The sequence below is a fragment of the Martes martes genome, assembly GCF_963455335.1.
Source record: "Martes martes genome assembly, chromosome: 7".
NCBI classification, from domain to species: domain Eukaryota; kingdom Metazoa; phylum Chordata; class Mammalia; order Carnivora; family Mustelidae; genus Martes; species Martes martes.
In genome coordinates, this window is record NC_137894.1 from 22,377,498 (window position 1) to 22,395,065 (window position 17,568).

Genomic DNA, 17,568 nt, shown 5'->3' on the forward strand with positions numbered 1-17,568 from the left:
TCAGATGTAGTGTTCAATAATTTATCATTTGCATATAACACCCAGCACTCATCACACCATGTACCCTCCTTAATGTTCATCACCCAGTTACCCCATTGCCCTGCCCACCTCCTCTCTAACAAACCCTCAGTTTGTTTCCTATAGTTAAGAGTCTCTCATGGTTTTTCTCCCTCTCTGATGACTTCCCATTCAGTTTTGCTTCCCTTCCCCTAGTATCTTTTGTGCTGTTTTTTGTTTTAATATTCCATATATGAGTGAAATAATGAAATATGAGTGAAATATATGATATATGATATTGATATATGATATCAATATATGATAATATATTGATAAAATATATTGATAAAATATATGATAATTGTTTTTCTCTGATTGACTTATTTCTCTCAGCATAATACACTCTAGTTCCATCCATGTTGTTGTAAATGTTAAGTACTCATCCTTTCTGATGGCTGAGCAATATTCCATTGTGTGTGTGTGTGTGTGTGTGTGTGTGTGTGTAACATCTTCTTTATCCATTCATCTGTCAATGGACATCTCAGCTCCTTCCACAGTTTGGATATTGTGGATCTGAACAGTGGGGTGCATGTGTCCCTTCTTTTCACTACATCTGTATCTTTGGGGTAAATACTCAGTAGTGCAATTCCTGGGTCATAGTGTAGCTCTATTTTTAACTTCTTGAGGAACTTCCATACTGTTTTCCAGAGTGGCTGTACCAACTTACATTCTCACCAACAGCATGAGAAGGTTCCTCTATCTCTGCATCCTCACCAATATTTGTTATTTCCTGTCTTGTTAATTTTACCCATTCTGACTGCTGTAAGGTGGTAGCTTTGATTTGTATTACATGATGCCAAGTGATGTTGAACATTTTTTCATGTGTCTGTTGCCTATTTGTATGTCTTCTTTGGAGAAGTGTCTGTTCATGGCTTCTGCCCATTTTTCAACTGCATTATTATTTTTTGGGTAGGGATTGTTAACTTTGATAAATTCTTTATAGATCTCGAATACTAGCCCTTTATCTGATATGTCATTTGTCAATATCTTCTCCATTCCATAGGTGCCCTTTTAGTTTTGTTGACTGTTTCTTTTGCTGAGCAGAAGCTTTTGATCTTGATGAAAAGTTCATTTTTACTTTTATTTTTCTGCCTTTGGAGACATGTCCAGCAAGAAGTTTCTGCAGCTGAGGTTGAAGAGATTGCCTGTCTGTAGGATTTTGATAGATTCCTGTCTCAGATTCAAGTCTTTCATTCATTTTGAGTTTATCTTTGTTTATGGTGTAAGAAAAATGTCCCGTTTTATAAAAATATTTTAATTGAGGTGTAATTGATATGTAACATTTTGATTTCAGGTGTACAATATAAAAATTAGGTATTTATAAACATTGTGAAATGATTACCACAGAAGTCTACTTAACATCCATCATCTTATATAGCTAACATTTTTTTCCTTCTGATGAGTTCTGTTAAGATTTATTTTCTTAGCAACTTTTAAATATGCAATAAAGCATTATTTACTATAGTCACTATGCTATACATTACATCCCCATGACATATTTATTTTGTAACTAGCAGTTTATACCTTTTGGTCTTTTCCCCTCATTTCTCCCATCTGCAACCCTGCCTCTGGCAGTCACCAATCTGTTCTCTGTATCTGAGCTTGTTTTGTTTTATTTTTATATTCAAATATAATTTAAATCATATGGTATTTGTCTTTGTCTGACTTATTTTACTTAGCATTTCATTGAGGTTCATCCATGTTTTCATAAATAGCAAGATATAATTGTTTTTATGTGTGAGTAATATTTCCTACACATCTTTTCACAATAATGTTTTCATTTTCTTCAAATAAATACCCAGAAGTGGAATTGCTGCATCATGTAGCAGGTTTATTAGGTTATGGGTTTAGTTTACTTTAGTTTGTTTTATTTGTTTGAGGAAACTCTATACTGTTTTCCATAGTGGCTGCACCATTCTACATCCCCACAAGAGAACACAGAATTTCCTTTCTCCTTTCCTCATCCTTGTTAACACTTATTTCTTCTTTTTTTGATAATAGCCATTCTACACGTGGGATGTGATATCTCCTTATCATTTTGATCTGCATTTCCTTGATGATTAGTGATACTGAGCATCTTTTTATGTACCTATTGGCAATCAATATGTCTACTTATGAAAAATGTTTATTCGGAGCCCCAACGTTTTTATATTTTAATTGTGTTTTTGCAATTTAGTTGTATGAATTAATTTTTGGATATTAATTATTTTGGATATTAATTATCAGATATATGTCTTACAAACATTGTATCCCATTAAGTAGATTGCTTTCCCTTATGTTTTTTCGTTTGTTTGTTCGATCATTTCCTTTCCTCTGTGGATGTTTTTGTGTTGCTTGGTTGGTTTATAGTTTTATGTGATCACACATTTATTTTTGCTTTTGCTACTTTTGCTTTTGGTGTCAGGTTCAAAAATAATTGCAAGCCTAATGTCAAGGAATTTACTGCCTATCCTTTCTTCTAGGAGTCTTATGTTCAAGTCTTTAACCCATTTTGAGCTAATTTTTATGTATACTGTAAGATAGAGATCTTCTTCCATTCTTTTGTATGTGGTTGTTTAGTTTTTTTAACAGCATTCACTGAAGAGATTGTCTTTTCCTTATCATATATTTATGGCTCCTTTGTCGTGCATTAATTGACCATACATGTATGGGTTTATTTCTGGTCTCTCTGTTCTGTTCCATTGATCTATGTGTCTACATTTTTGCCAGTACTATACTGTCTTGATTATTATAGGATAGTCATATATCTTAAAATTTGGGATTATGATACCCCCAGCTTTGTTCTTCTTTCTCAAATTGGGTTCAATATTTCAGGATCTTCTGTAATAAATATCATTGGAATTTTAATAAAGACTGCATTGAATTTGTAGATTAATTGGATAGTATCACTTTTTAACAATATTAATTCATCTTATTTATGAGCACAGAATACGTTTCCACTTACATGTGTCTTCTTCATTTTTATTAATATTCGTAGTATTGATTGTACAGATTTTTTAATTCCTTGGTTAAATTTATTCTTAGGAATTTTGTTCTTTTTTATGAAAATGAACAAATGGGATTGTTTCCATAACTTATCTTTCCAACAATTTGTTGTTCGTTTTTAGAAATGCAAACAATTTTTAGATTGATATTGTGTCCTGCAACTTAACTGAATTAATATACATTGTAACAATTTTATGGAGTTTTTAGGATTTCCTATATGTAATATTATGTGATATGTAAATATAAACAATTTTACTTCTTAGCAGATTGGATGCCTTCTTTTTCTAATATAATTGCTCAGGGTGGTAACTCCAATAATATATGCTGAATAAAAATGATAAGAATAGGCATCCTGACCTTTGTGTTCTCTAAGATTCATCATTTCACTACTGAGTATGATGTTATTTGTGGGCTTGTATAAGGCCTTTATTATGTTGAGATATGTTCCCATTATACCCACTTTGTTATAAGTTTTTATCAAAAATGGATGTTGAATTTTTGTTTAAATGCCTTTGTGAAAGAAAAGCAAAGCTGGAGACATCACAATTCTGAAATTCAAGTTATATTGAATTTTAAAATTCCTCTCAGTTCCTTTTCTCTCCTGTTCTCTTATTTTCTAGTTTGATTATTCTCTTCGATGGTGTGTTTCAATATTTTACTTTTTGTATTTTGTGTATCTACTATAAGATTTTACTTTATACTTATCATAAGGCTTACATACAACAACTAGTATCTAAAATAGTCTCATTTAACGCAATAATATAAGTTGATTGGATTCCAAAGCCCTACATTTTTAATGTTCTCTAAAATTTTTATTGTTTTGATGTCACATTTTACATTTTTTAATCTCATGTTTCTTTATTTTATTTTATTTTCTCAGTGTTCCAAGATCTTGTGTTTCTTTTAATTATTATAGTTATTGTTCTTTTTACTACCTATTTCTTTTAACCTCTATATTCACTTTCTAAGTAATTAACTACATGTACTATATATTTACCTCTCCAATTAAATTTATTCATTCTTCTGTTTTCCTGCTACTGATTAGTACCCTCTATTTTTAAATTAAAGAAGTCCCTTTAACATTTCTTGTAAGGCCAGTTTAGTGATGATAAATTCCTTTAGCTTTCAACATCACTAGCCATCATGGAAATACAAATCAAAACCACAGGTGGTAACCTTACCCCAGTTAGAATGGCAAAAATTAACAAGACAGGAAACAAGTGTTGGAAAGGATGTGGAGAAAGGAGAGCCCTCTTAAATTGTTGGTGGGAATGAAAGTTGGTACAGCCGCTTTGGAAAACAGAATGTAGGTTCCCCAAGACGTTAAAAATAGAGCGACCCTATGACCCAGCAATTGCACTACTGGTATTTACCCCAAAGAAACAGATGTAATGAAAAGAAGGGGCACATGCATCCTGATGTTCATAGCAGCAATGTCCACAATAGCCAACCTATGGAAGGAGTTAAGATACCCTTCAACAGATGAATGGATAAAGAAAATGTGTTTCATATACACAATGGAATATTACTCAGCCTTCAGAAAGGATGAATACTTGCCATTTGCATCAATATGGTTGGGGCTGGAGGGGATTATGCTAAGTGAAATAAGTCAGTTGGAGAAAGACAATTTTATGGTTTCACTAATATGTGGAACATAAGGAATAGTGTGGAGGACCACAGGGGAAGGGTGGAAAAACTGGATGGGAAGAAATCAGAGAGGGAGACAAACCATGAAAGACTCTGGACTCTGGAAAACCAACTGAGGGTTACAGAAGGGAGGGGTGTAAGTGGATGGGGTAACAGGGTGATGGGTATTAAGGAGGGCACCGGTGGTGATGAGTACTGGGTGCTATATCCAATTAATATATCATTTCATTGAACACTATATCAAAAACTAATGACATATTATATGTTGGCTAATTGAACATAACAAAAAATATCAGAAAATAGAAATAAATAAATTCATTTAGCTTTCGCTTTTCTAGAAGGCTTTTTATCTCTAGTTCAATTCTGAATAATTTTGCTAGGTAGAATATTTTTACCTAGAAAGATTTTTTTGTTTTGTTTTCCTTTTCGTTTTCTCTCAGCGGTTTGAATATATCATGCCCCTCCCTTCTGGCCTGTAAAATTTATGCCAAAGAAATCTGCTGATAGTCTTACGAGGGTTTTCTTGTACACAACAAGTTTTTTCTTGTCTTTCACTTTTCAAATTTTATTATAATGTACACTGATGTGGGTTTCATTGAGTTCTTCTCATTTGGAACTCTCAGAGATTCCAAGATCTGGATGTCTGTTTTCTTCCTTATCCTGGGGAAATTTTCAGGTATGTATTTCTTCAAAAAAGTGTTCTGGACAAGATGGCAGGGAAGTAGGAGGTGCTGTTTCAACCTGTCCCCTAAAGTGAGCTGATCACCAACCAAAGAACTCTGATCACCCATGAAATCAGCCTGAGATTAGAATTATACACTTCTGGATCTCTACAGAGGCAGAAGATACCAGTGGACAGGTGGGAACATCAGACTGATATTGGAAGATAAGCAAAAGGAGGAGGGAGCCACCAGAAGCGACCCATTGAAAAGTAATACCCTGATAGGAGAGTGCCCTGTGATTGAGGACTAGCATTAACTTGGAGTCTGGTTGAAAGCACTCAAAAAGAGCAAAAGATCTTAAGGGGAAATTGGTGAAATTGGGTAGTTAGTGACAGGGACTTAAGCCCATGGACCCAGGACTGCCACCGCCAGTGATGAATCAGAGAGCGCAGCAAAGAAGCCAGGTCTCAGTCCCTGAGCCATCAGCGTGCCTGAGAGTGTCTAGGTGGTGGCGCTGGTGAGGGTGAGGGAGCCTGTTATGGACGCCAGCCGGCAGAACCACAGCCTTTTGCACTATGCACGCACACTGCACGACGGGGGTCTGAGTCATGCCCCACACCCTCCCCTGAGAGAGGTCTGTGCAGGCACTAGCCAGCACTCTCTAGGACCTGGAGAGTCTGAGCACTCTCAGCCCAGGCCAGCATGAAAATCTCAGTGCGCTATCTCTGATTGGGACCTGTCTGACAGTCTGGAGCTGCCAAGATAGCCACAGCTCGTATTTCTCATGGTTTTGGATACAAGCAGGAGTTCCTGTGACCAGAGAGACTGTTACTGGGGAACTCTGTCAGCGGCAGAGGGGGAATTTCTGTGCTCAGGAGCGCCCAGAGGGGAACAGATTGAGGTTTCTCTCTGAGATGGAGGTCTGGGTGCAGTTTGCTTTCCTCTAAACCTCCAAAGAACCGCCAAAAGCCACCAAGGGGAGAAAAAACAAACAAACAAAAAAACCCTCCAGACAACAAAAGCCTGAAAAACGGGTTTCCTCAGAGCCAAGCCCCTTAATGGGGGTAGGAGGACTCAACTCTAGCAAGACTCCTTGAAAAACCATGCAGCAGGCCCCTCCCCCAGAAAGCCAGCCAAAACAACAACAACGACCAAAAAAAAAAAAAAAAAAAAAGGACGGTCATCAATACTTCATAGATCCAACTTTTATTTTTAATTTATTCCCACTATTCTGGTTCTTTTCATTTTTTAATATAACTTTTTAACCTATTTACCATCACAGTAAAGATGTTCAGTACATAAAATTCCATAATAGCCTTGTAACCTGAAATTTTTTGATATGTATACCTGCGTTTTTCTTTTGCTTTTCTATTTTTTTAATTTAATTTACTTTTATTTTATTTATTTTTTTAAATTCATATAGAGATAAGCTTCAAGGTAACCCCCTTTTCCCCATCAATGCTACCCCTATATGTAAACCAGTTTTAATTCCCCCTTTATCTCAGGAAAGTTGAGTCCTTTAACAAAGATATCAAGATACATCCAGGAAGAATCAAAATAAACTTCCTTGGCCACACTGAGAATTTATAACCACCCTATCATTTTTACTTCTGTCAGTATTTCTGTGTATTTTTTTCTTTCTGGTAGTACAAAAATCTTATACTTGCAGTTCATTTTGACCTTTATTTTCCTTGTCATTTACTTTTGTCGGTCCTTTTGTTTGTCTGTTTTTGTTTGTATACTTTATAAATCTTACCTTTGGGGTCCATTTGGGCTGGGCCTTCTCCTTTATTTTATCTTTATTTTTTTTCCTGTCTCTCTCTCTCTCTTTTTTTTCTTTTTTCTTTCGTTTTGGTGGGGATTCCTGATTGTTCACAAGCATTCCGGAGTGCACCTTGCCTGCACCATGGTTGATACATACAGCTACACATCCCTTCAGCCATCTCTCACCAAAATGACTGGGAGGAGGAATGCCCAACAGAGGAAAAATTCAGAGCATGGGCCCTCTCCATCAGAGCTATTGGATATGGACATAGACAGTATGTTGGAAAGAGAATTCAGGCTAACAATTAGCCAGGCAATGGCTAGGTTGGAGAAAGGCTTTAATGACAAAATGGAATTGATTAGGGCAGAAGTGAAAGCCACCAGGGATGATGTTAACAATGTTCTCAATGAGTTCTGATCTAATGTAAATTTTCTAAAATCTAGGGTAACTGATTTACCTAGATAGAATTAATGATCTGGAGGAAAAACAGATAGAGAAAAAATATCAGGAGGAAGCCTGGAAAAAAACAGCTTAGAAGCCATGAAAACAGAATTAGGGAAATAAAAGACACCATGAAAAATTCCAGCATCAGAATTATTGGAATCCCTGAGGGGGAGAAGGAAGAAAGAAGACTAGAAGATATAGTTGAACAAATTCTCCATGAAAATTTTCCCAATCTGGCAAATGGAACCAGCAGTCATGTCCTAGAGGCAGAAAGGTCTCCCTCCAAAATCATAGACTCTAGAAGACCCTGAGACACCTGATTGTGAAAATGATGAATCATAATTTTAGACCAGAGCTATAAAGCAGCTAGGGAGAAGAAATTCCTTACATACAGAGGAAAGCCCATCAGAATAACATCTGACCTGCCCACAGAAATATGACAAGCCAGAAAGTGCTGGCAAGATGTATTCAGGGCACTAAATGAGAAGAACGTGCAGCCAAAAACACTTTATCCAGCAAGACTGACATTCAACATGGATGTAGAGATAAAGAGCTTCCAAGACCAGGAAGATTTAAAAGAGTATGTGACCACCAAGCTGGAACTACAAGAAATATTAAGAGGGAGTTCTATAAAAGAGGAAAAAAACCAAGAATATCATTGAACAGAAATATATGGAGACAACGTATATAAATAAAGACTTCACAGGTAACATGATGTCAATAAAAACATATCTCTCAATAATCACTCTCAACGTGAATGGCCTAAAGCACCCATAAAATGGCACAGGGTTGCAGATTGGATAAAACGACAGGACACCTTCATATGATGTCTACAAGAGACCAATTTTGAACCTAAAGATACATCCAGACTGAAAGTGAAGGGATGGAGAAGCATCTTTCATGCCAGTGGGCCTCAAAAGAAGGTTGGGTAGTGATTCTCATATCCAATAAATTAAATTTTGAACTGAAGACTGTAGTCAGAGATACAGAAGAACACTATATCATTCTTAAAGGAACTATCCACCAAGAAGATCTAACAATTGTAAATATTTATGCCCCCAATATGAGAGCAGTCAACTATATAAGAAAACTGTTAATCAAGATAAAGAGTCATATTGATATGAATATATTAATAGTAGGAGATCTTTAAATGCGACTCTCAGTAATAGATCATCCAAGCAGAAAATTAATAAAGAAACAAGATCATTGAGTGACACATTGGACCAGATGGACCTCATAAATAGATACAGAACATTCCACCCTAATACAAGAGAATACTCATTCTTCTTGAATGCACATGGAACCTTCTCCAGAATAGACCACATACTAGGTCACAAGTCAGGGCTCAACTGATACCAAAATCTTGAGATTATTCCCTACATATTGTCAGATCACAATGCTTTGAAACTGGAGCTCAACCGCAAGGAAAAGTTTGGAAGGAATTCAAACACCTTGAAGCTAAAGATGACCTTACTGAAGAATGCTTAGATCAACCAGGAAATCAAAGAAGAACTTAAACAATTCATGGAAACCAATGAGAATGAAGACACTTCACTCCAAAACCTATGGGATACAGCAAAGGCAGTACTAAGAGGGAAATACATAGCCGTCCAAGCCTCCCTTAAAAAAATTGAAAAATCCAGAATACACCAGATGTCTTTACACCTTAAGGAACTGGAGAATCAACAACAAATTAAGCCAACTCTACACACAAGAAGGGAAATAATCAAGATTAGAGGAGAAATCTATGAGATAAAAACTAGAGTTATAGTAGAAAGCATCAACGAAACTAGAAGCTGTTTTTTTTTTAATGAATCAATAAGATCGATAAGCCATTGGCCAAACTAATGCAAAAGAAAAGAGAGAAGGCCCAAATTAATAAAATTATGAATGAAAAGGGAGAGATCACAACTAACACAAAGGAAGTACAAACAATCATCAGAAATTATTAACAACAGTTATATGCAAATAAGTTAAGCAACCTAGATGAAATGGATGCATTCCTGGAAAACTATAAACATCCAAAATTGAACCAGGAAGAAATTGACATCCTGAATAGACTAATATGTAGTAACGAGATTGAAGCAGTGATCAAAAACCTCCCAAAAAACAAGAGCCCAGGACATGACGGATTCCCTGGGGAATTCTACAAAACTTTCAAAGAAGAAATAACACCTATTCCCCTGAAGCTATTTCAAAAAATTGAAGCAGAAGGAAAATTTCCAGACTCTTTTTATTAAACCAGCATTACCCTGATCCTCAAACCAGGCAAAGACCCCATCAAAAAGGAGAATTTTAAGACCAATATCCCTGATGAATATGGATGCTAAGATTCTCAGCAAGATCCCAGCTAATAGGATCCAACAGCACATTAAAAAGATTATACACAATGACCAGGTGGGATTCACCCCTGGATTTCAAGGATGGTTCAGCATTCACAAATCAACCAATGTGATAGAACAAATCAATAAGAGAAGAAAGAAGAACCACATGGTCCTCTCAATTGATGCAGAAAAAAAGCATTTGACAAAATCCAGCATCCGTTCCTGATTAAAATGCTTCAAAGTATAGGGATAGGGGGAAGATTCCTCAACTGCATAAAGTCCATCTATGAAAAACCCACAGCAAATATCATCCTCAATGGGAAAAAGCTCACAGCCTTCCCTTTGAGATCAAGAACATGACAAGGATGCCCACTCTCACCACTCTTGTTCAACATAGTATTAGAAGTCTTAGCAACAACAATCAGACAACAAAGAGAAATAAAAGGTATTTAAATTGGCAATGAAGAAGTCACACTCTCTCTCTTCGCAGATGACATGATACTTTATATGGAAAACCCAAAAGACTCCACCCCTAAACTATTAGAACTCATACAGCAATTCAGTAAAGTGGCAGGATACAAAACCAATGTACAGAAATCAGTGGCTTTCTTATAGACTAATAATGAAAATACAGAAAGGGAAATTAGAGAATCGATTCCATTTACTATAGCACCAAGAACCATAAGATACCTGGGAATAATCCTAACCAAAGAGGTAAAGGATCAGTACTCAACAAACTACAGAACACTCATGAAAGAAATTGAAGAAGACACAAAAAGATGGAAGACCATTCCATGCTCATGATTGGAAAAATAAACATTGTTAAAATGTCTATACTGCCTAGAGCAATCTATACTTTCAATGCCATTCTGATCAAAATTCCACCAGCATTTTTGAAAGAGCTGGAGCAAACAATCCTATAACTTGTATGGAATCAGAAGAGACCCTGGATTGCTAAGGAAATGTTGAAGAAGAAAAACAAAACTGGGGGCATCACATTGCCCGATTTCAAGTTTTACTACAAAGCTGTGATCACCAAGACAGCATGGTACTGGCACAAAAACAGACACATAGACCAATGGAACAGAGGAGAGATCCCAGATATGGACCCTCAACTCTATGGTCAAATAATCTTTGAAAGAGAAGGAAAAATTATACAGTGGAAAATATACAGTGTCTTCAATAAATGGTGCTAGGAAAATTGGACAGCTATATATAGAAGAATGAAACTCGACCGTTCTTTTACACCATACACAATGATAAACTTGAAATGGATAAAAGACCTCAATGTGAGGCAGGAATCCATCATAATCCTAGAGGAGAACATAGGCAGTAACCTCTTCGATATCAGCCACAGCAACTTCTTTCAAGATATGTCTCCAAAGGCAAAGGAAACAAAAATGAAAATGAACTTTTGGGACTTCATCAAGATCAAAAGCTTCTGCCCAGCAAATGAAACAGTCAACAAATCAAAGAGAAAACCCACGGAATGGGAGAAGATATTTGCAAATGACAGTACAGACAAAAGGCTGATATCCAGGATCTATAAAGAACTTCTCAAACTCAACACACACAGAACAGATAATCACATCAAAAAATGGGCAGAAGACATGAACAGACAATTTTCCAATGAAGACATACAAATGGCCCTCAAACACATGAAAAAACGTTTTTCATCACTAGTCATCAGGGAGATTCAAATTAAAACCACATTGAGATATCACCTTACACCAGATCAAATGGCCAAAATTAGCAAGACAGTAAACAACGTGTGTTGGAGAGGATGTGGAGAAAGGGGAACCCTCTTACAGTGTTGGTGGGAATGCAAGTTGGTGCAGCCAATTTATAGAACAGTGTGATGATTCCTTAAGAAATTAAAAATAGAATTTCCCTATGACCCTGCTTTTGCACTACTGGGTATTTACCCCAAAGATACAGATATAGTGAAAGAAAGGGCCATCTGTACTCCAATGTTCATAGCAGCAATGATCACAGTCGCCAAACTGTGGGAAGAACCAAGATGTCTTAAACGTCCATCTTAAACAGACGAATGGATAAGGAAGACGTGATCCATATACACTATGGAGTATTATGCCTCCATCAGAAAGGATGAATACCCAACTTTTGTATCAACATGGAGGGGACTGGAAGAGATTATGCTGAGTGAAATAAGCCAAGTAGAAAGAGTCAATTATCATATGGTTCCACTTATTTATGGAGCATAAGAAATAACACAGAGGGCATGGGGAGATGGAGAGGAGAAGGGAGTTGGGGGGAATCGGAGGCGGTGATGAACCATGACAGACTATGGACTCTGAAAAACAATCTGAGGGTTTTGATGGGGCGGGGGGTGGGAGGTTGGGTGAGCCTGGTGGTAGGTATTATGGAGGGCACATATTTCATGGAGCACTGGGTGTGGTGCATAAACAATGAATTCTGGTACATGGAAAAGAAATTTAAAAAATTAAAATTTTGATTAGGTAAAAATGAAAAAGTTTGCCTCAAAAAAATTTTTTCTGACCCTTTCAATCTCTTCTTTTTCTGGAACATCTATAATGCAAATGTTAATTCTCTTTTTAGTTGCCCCACAAATTCCTAAGCAATATTTTCTTTCTTTCTGGTTCTTTCTTTCTTTCTTTCTTTCCCCTTTTCTGATTGGGTGAGTTATGATGTTTTGTCATTAAGTTTATTGATCCTTTCTTCTACCTAATCTAGTCTGTTCCTGAAAGCCTGTACTGCATTTTTCCATTCTACTACATATTATTCAGTTTTGTGACCTCTATTTGGTACTTGCTCTTCATTGAAGTACTCACTGTATACATCTATTCCTATCCTGACTTCACTGAGCATCTCTATGACTTATACTTTGAATTATTTTTTATTATGTTAGTCACCATACAGTACATCATTAGTTTTTGAGGTAGTGTTTCAAGATTCATTATTTACATATAACACCCAGTGATCATTACAACATGTACTCTGCTTAATACCCATCCCATGGCTAGCTCAACCCCCATCCCCTCCCCTCTGAAATTCTTAGATTCTTTGCCAGAGGCCTAGTCTCTCATGGTTCATCTACCCTTCTGATCCCCCCCTTTCAATTTTCCCCTTCCCTATGTTCCTCTACACTATTCCTTATGTTCCACAAATGAGTGAAACCATATGATAATTGTCTTTCTCCAGCTCACTTATTTCACTTAGCATAATCCCCTAAAGTCCCTTCATGTTGATGCAAATGGTGGGTATTCATCTGCTCTGCTTATAAACATAAAAGTACCATTAGTTAAGAAGATGGGAGTGCAACTGATGTATCATTGAACATTATACCAAAAATTAATGTTGTATTATAAATTCACTAATTGAATTCAAATTAAAAAAGAAGTATTATGTAATAAATTTGGAAAAGTCCCAGGCGGGGAGGGGAGATGGGATCTTCTCAGTGGATAGAAAATCCCCTCTTGAACATCTGCTGAAATTGTGCTACACAAACTCTGTTTACTTCCTTTAATATAGGCATAATTTTACTAAAAAATGTTAATGTCTTCTTTGAGGAGATTAAAATCTTCCCGAATTGGTCCCTCAAATATTTCCCTTCCCACAACAGCTGTTCTTGCTCCCTCCTTTCACTGGTTTGGATCTTCCTCTGAGTCCTTTGTTCCATCCCCCTTCGTGACCATACATCATTCATCCTTCTATCCACATTGCCAAATTTTTTACATTCCCAATTCAGCCCTCAGATCCCTATGGTCACTTTAATTTAGGTTCTTTATCATCTGTCAAAGGCTCTCCAGAGACTAAAGGACCAAGAAAATTCATCACCTGAGTCTGAATAAAGAATGAAAGGCTATCTGGAAATAGAACTGGATGTTTTGTCCATTCACTCAGGTTTTGAAGACATTCAGAGAGCTTCTAGATGTTTTCTCAGTCACTGGCCTAAAATTTACTCCACAGTCTTCATCAAATTACATGTCAGTGCTTAATAAAATATTGATTTCAGAAGGTGCCTAGGTAGCTTAGTTGGTTTAGCACCTGGCTTTGGCTCAGCTCATGATCTCAGGGTCCACGAACCCAACCCCACATTGGGCCCCACTTTGGGCTTTTCACTCAGTAGGAAGTCTTCTTCACTCTCCCCTTCTCCTTCTGACACCTTCCCCACACATGCTCTCTCTCTCACAAATAAATAAATAAATAAGATCTTTAAAACAACAAAAGAAATAAAACATTGATATTCTCCTTCAGAAATATTAGTAAATGGGTAACTTAATTTGCCTTTTTCCAGAAACACAATCAGATAAAATTATGAAGTGGTGATAAACCAGTGAGATTATATTACTGTGTTTTACTGATCCACAGCTAAAATTTTAGAATCTTTTTTTTGCATTTGTATATTTTTTGTTAAATATGCACGTATTTATGAATGCGTGTACTTTTTTATATTTTTTATTTAAATACAATTACTTAACATATAATATATTATTGTTTTCAGAGGTACAGACCTGTGATTCATAAGACTTATATAATACCCTGGCTCAATACCTCACATGCCTCCTTAAAGTCCATCACACAGTTACCCCTCCAGAAACCACCCTCCCTTCCAGCAACCCTCAGTTTATTTCCTACAGTGGTCTCTTATGGTTTGTCTCCCTCTCTGGTTTCATCTTGTTTTATTTTTCATCTCTTTCTTTATGATTCTCTGTTTTGTTTCTTAAATTCCACATCAGTGAGATCACATGATATTCTTCCTCTGATTGACTTATTTCATTTAGCATAGTACCCTCCAGTACCATCCATGTCATTGCAAATGGCAAGGTTTCATTTTTTGATGGCTGTGTTTTATATATTATATAACTCCAATGTCTGTTTTATCCATTCATCTGTCAATGGACATCTGGGCTCTTTCCATAGTTTGACTATTGTGGACACTGCTGCTATGAACATTGGGGTGCACATGCCCTTTCAGATCACTACATTTGTATCTTTGAGGTAAATACCAAGTAGTGCAATTGCTGGGTCATAGGGTAGCTCTATTTTCAACTTTTTGAGAAACCTCTATACTGTTTCCCAGAGCAGTTACAACAGCTTGCATTCCCCACCAACAGTGTAGGAAGGTTCCCCTTTCTCTGTATTCTTGCCAACATCTGTCATTCCTGATGTTAATTTTAGAGATTCAGACTACAGTGAGATGATATCTCATTGTAGTTTTGTTTTGTATCTCCGTGATGCCAAGTGATGTGGAGCATTTTTTCATGTGTCTGTTGGCTAATTGGATGTCTTTCTGTAGAAATGCCTGTTCATGTCTTCTGCCCATATTTTGATTGGATTATCTGTTCATTGTGTGTTGATTTTAGAAAGTTCTTTATAGATCTTGGATATAGCCTGTTATCTGATATGTCATTTGCAAGTATGTTCTCCCAGTCTGTCCATTGTCTTTTGATTTTGTCAACTGTTTCTTTAGCTGTGCAAAAGTTTTTGTGTTTTTTTGTTTTGTTTTGTTTTGTCTTGTTTTTGTTTTTGTTTTTAATCTGGATGTAGTTGAAATATGTCATTTTGCCTTTGGAGACATATCTAAAAAGAACTTGGTGCAGCTGAGTTCGAAGAATTTTCTGCATGTGTTCTGCTCTAAGATTTTGATGGATTCCTGTCTCCTTGTCTCACATTTAGGACCTTCATCCAGGTTGAGTCTATTTCTTCTGTATGGTGTAAGGAAATAGTCCAGTTTCATTCTTCTGCATGTGGCTGTCTAATTTTCCCAGCACCATTTGTTGACAAAACTGTCTTCTGCTGGGTTTAGACTTTATTTGCTGTTTTCTCCAGTTCCTTTAGGTGTAGGGTTATTTTGTGTAGTTTAGACCTTTCTTATTTCCTGAGGAAGGCTTATGTTGTATATACTTTCCTCTTAGGGCTGCCTTTGCTGCATCCCAAAGATTTAGAGCAGTTGTGTTTTCATTTTCATTTTTTCCATGATTTTTAAAAAATTCTTCTTTAATTTCCTAGTTGATCCATTCATTCTTTAGTAGGATGCTCTTTAGCCTCCATGTATTTGAGTTCTTTCCACCTTTCCTCTTGTGGTTGATTTCTAGTTTCAAAGCATTGTTGCCTGAAAATATGCAGAGACTGATCCCAGTCTCTTGGTACCAGTTGAGACCTGATTTGTGACCCAGGATGTGATCTCCTCTAGAGTATGTTCCACATGCACTAGAGAGGAATGTGTATTCTGTTGTTTTGGGATGGAATGTTCTGAATATATCTCTGATGTCCATCTGGTCCATGTCATTTAAAGTCTTTATTTCCTTGTTGATCTTCTGCTTAGATGATCTGTCCATTGCAGTGTTGAGGGTGTTAGGGTCCCCTCCTATTATTGTATTATTATAGATGTGTTTCTTTGATTTTGTTAATTAATTGGATATATATTTGGCTGCTTCCGTGTTAGGGGCATAAATATATATAGTTGTTATATCTTCTTCTTGGATAAACACTTTAAGTATGATATGGTGTCCTTCCACATCTCTTAGTATAGTCTTTGGTTTAAAATTTAATCTGATACAAGGATTGTCACCCCAGCTTTTCTTAATGTTTATTAGTATGGTAAATGGTTTTTCACCCCCTCATCTTAAATCTGGAGGTGTCTTTGGGTCTAAAATGAGTCTCTTGCAGGCAGTATATCAATGAGTCTTTTTTTCCCCCTCAATCTGATACCCTGTGTCTTTTGATTGGGTCATTTAGCCCAGTTACATTCAGAGTAACTATGAAACGATATGAATTTAGTGCCATTGTATTATCTGTAAAGTCATTGTTTCTGTATATTGTCTCCATGCCTTTCTTGTCCATGTTACCTTTGGCTCCCTCTTTGCTTGAAGGATCCCTTTTAATATTTTCTTTAGGTCTGTTTTGGTGATCGCAAATTCTTTAACTTTCTGTTTGTTCTGGAAGCTTGATCTCACTTCTTCTGTTTTGAATGACATCCTAGCGGATAAAGTATTCTTGGGTGGATTTTTTTTTTCTCATTTAACACCCTAAATATATTATGCCAGTACTTTCTGGCCTTCCAGCTCTTTGTGGGTAGGTCTGCTGCCAATCTAACGTTTCTACCCATACAAGCTACAGACCTCTTGTTCTGAGCTGCTTTCAGGATTTTCCCTTTGTCTCTGAGATTTTACATTTCACTATTATATAACAGGGTGTTGGCCTGTTTTTATTGATTTTGAGGTGGAGTTCTCTGTGCCTTGTGGATTTTGATGCCAGTTTCCTTCCCCAGATTAGGGAAGTTCTCTGCTACAATTTGGTCTAATATACCTTCTGCCCCTCTCTGCCTTTCCTTTTCTTCTGGGATCCCAATTATTTCAATATTCTTTTGTTTTATGGAATCACTTATGTCTCAAATTTCCCCTCATTATCCAGTAGTTGCTTATCTCTCTTTTCCTCAGCTTCTTTATTCTCCATTGTTTAGTCTTCTATATCACTAATTCTCTCTTCTCCCTCATCTCTCCTAGCAGTTAGAGCCTCTATTTTTTATTTCATTTCATTAATTGCCTTTTTGATTCTGACTTGGTCGGATTTTAGTCCTTTCATTTCTCCAGAAAGAGATTCTCTAGTGTCTTCTATGCTGTTTTCAAGCCCAGCTATTATATTTATAATTGTTATTCTGAACTCTAGTTTTGACGTCTTACTTATATCCACACTGATT